General features: G+C 39.4%; 1 long non-coding RNA gene across 1 annotated transcript in view; it reads right to left on the bottom strand.

The window, feature by feature from the left end:
- Nucleotides 1–677: 677 nt before the first annotated feature.
- Nucleotides 678–6,010, bottom strand: part of LOC146402843 (uncharacterized) — a 48,402-nt gene continuing 43,069 nt past the window's right edge. The window contains exon 5 of the long non-coding RNA XR_014807967.1: nt 678–5,528. This is a non-coding gene — a long non-coding RNA (uncharacterized LOC146402843). The remainder of the gene's footprint in view (nt 5,529–6,010) is intronic.

The raw sequence follows: 6,010 nt of genomic DNA, 5'->3' as shown, positions 1-6,010 counted from the left end.
ATAGAACTGTGTTGACCCAGTCTGGGTATAGGGTGCTAGTGACTTCCAACGTGTCCAAAACCTGAGGGGGCAGTAGCAGCAGCAGCAGCAGCCTAACTTGGCATCCTAATGTCCAACTTAGTTTCTGGGACATTGAGGTGACCGCATTTTAAGTCAATTGTAGATGATAGGTAGTAATTTACATATCCCAGTATTTTCTGGTACAAGCCACTGCTAACATTTCAAGCTAATCTCTATCGCTGGTTCATCTTTCATGTATTTGTTTTTAATTGTTAAAGTATTATATGTACCAGGTTAAAAAAATGAATACTTATGTATGGTTAAAAAAAAAAATGCTCCCCCTTCCCTGCCCATTTCAACCCATATGTCATCTTTATGAACAGGTCATGTGTACATGTGGGTAGAGATGTATACATTTTTTATATGCATTGATTTTTATATAAATGGAATCATAAAATCATCTGAGTTTTCATGCTTTTTGAGTCTTTACTAGATGGTCTAGATTTGGGGTATACATTGTTTCACAAATTTTCATTTCTCCTCTGCTTCTACCTCTTCTGATGTTACATTTGTTACTATATAAAATGTATATATATATCCCTCTTTCTTGGTTTAACAATGTTGTCTTGAATCTTGAGACTCCTATTACAAAGTTGAAGTTTTTTGCGTTTTTTTTTTTTTTTTTTTTTTTTTTTTTTTTGGTCTTTTCTAGGGCTACACCCATGGGATGTGGAGGTTCCCAGACTAGGGGTCTAATCAGAGCTGTAGCCACTGGCCTACTCCAGAGCCACAGCAACACAGGATCCAAGCTGCATCTGTGACCTACACCACAGCTCATGGCAACGCCGGATCCTTAACCCACTGAGCAACGCCAGGGATTGAACCCGCAACCTCATGGTTCCTAGTCAGATTCGTTGACCACTGCGCCACGACGGGAACTCCAAAGTTGAAGATATCAATGTCTGTACCTCTCTCCTCATTTCTCACCAAACCCTCACTACCTCACATCTTGGGTTTTGCCAGCTGTATTATTACTTTTACCTGGCCACATATATCAATGTTCACATTTTGGTCTGTGACCTTGATTCTCATAGTCTCTTCTTTCTTATTATGACTTTCTAATGTCAGAGCTCTTTATTTGATTCTCATCAACTACAGCGCAAATGTTTGAAAATACATTTCCTCCTGTCTTTAAACAGCTTGGCATGATACAAATCCTTGGGTTACCCTTTATTCTCTCTTCTCAGACCACTATCGGTACTGCTCCAGTGTCTCCAAACTTTGAGGCCAATCTGATTTTTCCTTCCTGAATGGCATTTGCTTCTTTTACCTAGTTATCAATAGGGCTTTCATTATCCTTGAGTTTGGTTGCTTTAGCATACGAGGACTTAGGATTACTTATTTTTTATAACTTGGTTGTTTCTGGAACAAACTTATATGAAGAAACAATACACTCTCCTGGAGATCAGAAAACCTGGGTTTTAGAACTTGATAGGAATGGATGACTGGATCAGTCACTGAATCTCTCTGAAACTTAATTTCCTCACAGTAAAGTTTACATCATTTCCAACAAATCTTCTTCCTCCCACAGTCAAAGATATCCATTCAGATGCATGGATTTATACAATATATTTTATCATATTAAGCCCCTGCAATCCTTGATAAACTGTGAATATGATTAGAAACATGATGATTATAATAAAGAAAAGAAAACAGATGTGAATATCTCTTTAGTTCTTCCTCGATGCATATTCAGTGGGTTTTTTTTAACATAAATAAATGTACATATATGTCATGTCATGAGGACATGGGAGAATTATTAGGAGGAAACGAGTAGTCAAAGCCTCAGGCTTCATTCTCAAGGTCCGGGTTCACCCTTGTTTGGAGGGATTATAGGGAGTTGGAAGAGCACTGGGCTATGAGTCAGAAAACCCAGGTTATGGTCTTATTAATGTAATTGATTCACTGGTATGAGTTTGGCCAATCAATGCAGATAATACTCAGATCTGAATGCAAGCCTTGCCATTTTCTAGCTGTGATATTGGGCAAATTACACCTCTCTGAGCCCCTGTTTCCTTGGATGTAAAATGAAAATAATTAGTTCAACTTTCGAGTTATGTCATAGGCCTTAAATGAAGCAACTTTATTTAAATAGATGTTTAGGTCTCTACATCCCAACCACTTTCTCTCTGAGTTCTCTTCTTATGTTAACATTCTATGAGTTTAATTAAAATTGGGATAATATGATATACCATTCATTTCCCCCTTTTTCTCCATGATATTTCTGTAAAGTATTTGCCATATACCTTATATGCCATATACCTTATAGTTTGGGTGTAATATTTTTCTATGACTTGGAAATTGCCTTCTTAATGAAATATTTGCTGAAGACCCATCTCTAGTCCCTAATCAGGCATGACAGATGGGTATCCCTGAGACCACCATTTAGTAACTGCAAAATAGATATCATAAAAATACATAAAGAGGAAGAAAACTGCTTGAGAGCAGCCAGATTCTCCTCATTCCTCCGCCTAGTAGTTTCATTGGATTTGGGGAATTCTCTGAGGTCAAAAAGAAATGAGATGTGTGAACAAGAAATCTGACATTTTATTTCTAAACAATCCATCTGCAGAATCTGAATCTGGCATGAACTCTTCTTGCTCAATTAAAGAAAAGAACACGTTAAATATAGTAGTTTGCAAATAGCAAACAGGTGTTGGTGTATGTACTGTATTCTCATTCTGTTAAAAATGCAAAAGAGAAATAAAATATATGCTTAACTGCTTTAACTCTTTTAATTTTGTTTCCTGAAGCCATACATTATCTGTCTAGGTGATTGATGATATCATTTAAATTCAATTCCTCCCCCCCAAAATAGTCCATTGGGTTGCAAATAAAATCGTCATATTTTCCACTTACAAAAAGAAAAGGTAGGAGATGAATAAATTAGTAGTCTAACATCCCCCCTCAGGGAATGTTGTATTAATCTTTTTAAAGTAATGAGCAGTGTGATGGAATCAACATGGGAATCGGCACTATTTACTAGCAGCGTGATCTTGGGCAAATTGCTCAACCTCCTCCAGCCTCATTCTCTTCATCTACAAAGTAGAGGTAAAAAGAGCAACAACAATAACAACTCAAAGGGTTTTTTTAAAAAACCACGTTAAGACAGCCACCTTGAAGTGGCATTGTAAACCAAACGACCTCACCAATAATAGTTAATAATTAAAAGTAAATCCTGGCATTCTTTTTGTTTTGTTTTTCATGCCATCTCCTCATAACCACAAATGTCGAATATTTTTATTTCTCTTCTTTCTCTCAATGTAGGGGAAAGTATGAGTTTTGAGAAACGCGCATGTTCCTCTAAATTTTACCTCTAAATATAAATCATTAGTAAGTATCCATCTAATCAAATCAACACATCTTTGTGGAGCTTCTTAGGTGTGCAGTGCATTAGGTACTATAAGGAGAGTGGAAAGGCAGAGGCATGTTCATTAATGGAACTTTATGAAATAGAATCACATGAAACAAACCTGCCTGCAATATAGATGCTGCTGAACATTAGAGGCAGCCTCTTAAAAGGATAGAACCTTCTCTTTTTCTCCACCCAGCTGTGTTGGACTCTTCGTTTTGCTTCTACAGATCCCTCTCCCTGCTTCGCCATCGTGTTCTCTGCCCCCTGGAGTGGGATCTGTCTGGTTCCATCACTGACTTCCTGGTGGAGTTCAGTGCACTTGCAAGAGGATGGAGATGAGAAGGAGGGTGAAGCTGGAGTATTGCCCCAGCCCCTCCTGTGGACTGGCTGTGTGTGTCAGCAGGAGGTCAAGCTTCCCTGTTTCTCTTCTGGGGATTACTCCTTTTCCCACCCTTTCCAACCTAGGATGGTGTCTTGTGTCATGGTGTCTGCACGCTGTCGTTCCCTTTAAGGTTTTCCTGGACCCTGAGTAACCATAGACATTCCCTCTGCAGTAAATTCTCCTTAAATCACTCAATTTGAATGCCCTTCTATTTGCTGCCAAGACCCTGATGGATACACCCAACCTGCCACCCACCTCTACCTACCCTCCCTTCCACTTCTAGGTACTGTTAGGCTTGATGTCTCTATGCTACTGTTTCTCAGACTTAGGAACTTGCTGACCTCTGAAAATACATTTATGGACTCCAGGAGTCCTCAGCTAAGAGTGTGAAAGGCATTAGTTTATCCAGCATTCCAGTCCCACTCTCCAAACTAAGAACCCAACAGGCTAAATCTTTTGCTATTTAAAGGAATCTGATCTTGTTAGAAAAAAGTCAAAATCATAATTTTATATATGTATATATATATATATATATTGTCCTTTTAGAGCCAAACCCACAGCATATGGAGGTTCCCAGGCTAGAAGTCTAATCAGAGCTACAGCTGCTGGCCTATGCCACAGCCACAGCAACACCAGATCTGAGCCGAGTCTGTGACCTACACCACAGCTCAGAGCAATGCTGGATCCTTAACCCAGTGAGCAAGGCCAGGGATTGAACCAGCAACCTCATGGTTCCTAGTCAGATTCGTTTCCACTGTGCCACGACAGGAAGGCCGGTTATTGTTTATTTTTATAATCTTGCTAAATATCACAAAATCCCAATGGTCTATGAAACCTAAGTTATTAGGACTGAAAAAAATGTCATAGAGTTTAATCTCACACTTTAATTTTATAAATGAATGAACCCAGATTTAGAGAAGTTACATCATGTACTCAAGGCCATACAGTATCCATTGGCCAAACCTGCAATTCGCTTCCTAAGTCCTAATCCAATGTTATTTTCTGCCCAACAACTTACCCAACTTACACTATCTTATGGAGAAAATAATGAGAAATAAAATGTTGTATACCTGAACAGGAAGACTTTTCGAAGAATCTGTCCCTCAAAGCAGGCGGAAAATATAGACTTTTGGGATAGTAAGCCTTGAAGTTACATTCAGCCTCTCCCACATTCACAGGCAGGCAATCTGAGCCCCAGGGAATATCAATATCTTATGTTGTCCCTATTTCCTGAAGTATTTCCATAGCATTTTCCCCATCACTTTCAGGTTCTCTAAGGAAATTTTGAATAATTTCATATCCAGAGTATCTCCATAAATCTATCATTTTTCCTGATGGCAAGATTTTAAGATTCAAAGAGGTAGTAAGACAGACAATACTGAAAAATGAATTATGCCATCTGATGGAGAAGATCTCGAGAGCTAACCGGTAAATTGAAATATGAGTTAGCAGTTTCCTTTATACTAGTTTGATGGCAACTGACAAAGGCTCTCTGAAAGGGGTCCCTCTTGACCAGTGAACCCGCAAAGTCAAGGTACCTGTGGTGACGCATCATTCCATCAGCGTGTGCTCTGGCGCTAACATCTGCCCTGGACGTGGTTACCAGTGCCAGCCTTCCAGGATGAAGTTTTCAATCTCTGTCTGAGGAAGGAGCGACTGCCATTCAATCCACCGGAGCACTTTCTCAGCGTCAAAGGATGCCGTTAACTCTGAGCTGGCATCATTTTTCATCTTAAAGAGGATATTAAAGAAGCACAATAAATTCACACAGGTGAGCCAACATTGTACTAGCCATAAAACAGCACACTGTTCAGGTTGAATTCTTTTATTAAGGCTTATTCTGGGAGTCAATTGGCCAATAACTTTGCCAAATTGTTAATATCTATATTGAGGAAGGCCCCCGCTAGGATAAAATCAGCTCCAATTTTCTGATTCTGCCATTATCACAGTACACTGGAACTTGGACCAGAGACCCTTGAGTTTTGTCCCCCGATGTTGCTTTCAGACAGCTCAGGGCTACTCATCCCCCAGGGTCTGGTCATCACCCTTTGCTCTCTTCTAAAATAGCAGAACCTCTTTGAACACAGGCATTTTGTTCCATCAGGCTAGAATTTCTCCCTAATAATACAAGAGATGGGGGGGAGCTAGGCTCCTACTGAGGAAATTCATAGATTAGAGAGATGATTGGACTGGATGATTCCCAAAGTCCTTTT

The sequence above is a fragment of the Sus scrofa genome, chromosome 6 (assembly GCF_054392235.1).
Source record: "Sus scrofa isolate SSC_HxYL_T2T_F1_AM1 chromosome 6, Sscrofa_HxYL_maternal_Yorkshire_Landrace_v2.0, whole genome shotgun sequence".
Classification (NCBI taxonomy): Eukaryota; Metazoa; Chordata; class Mammalia; order Artiodactyla; family Suidae; genus Sus; species Sus scrofa.
Note: the sequence above shows the minus strand (reverse complement) of the source record. Positions and strands in the feature narration are given on the sequence as shown.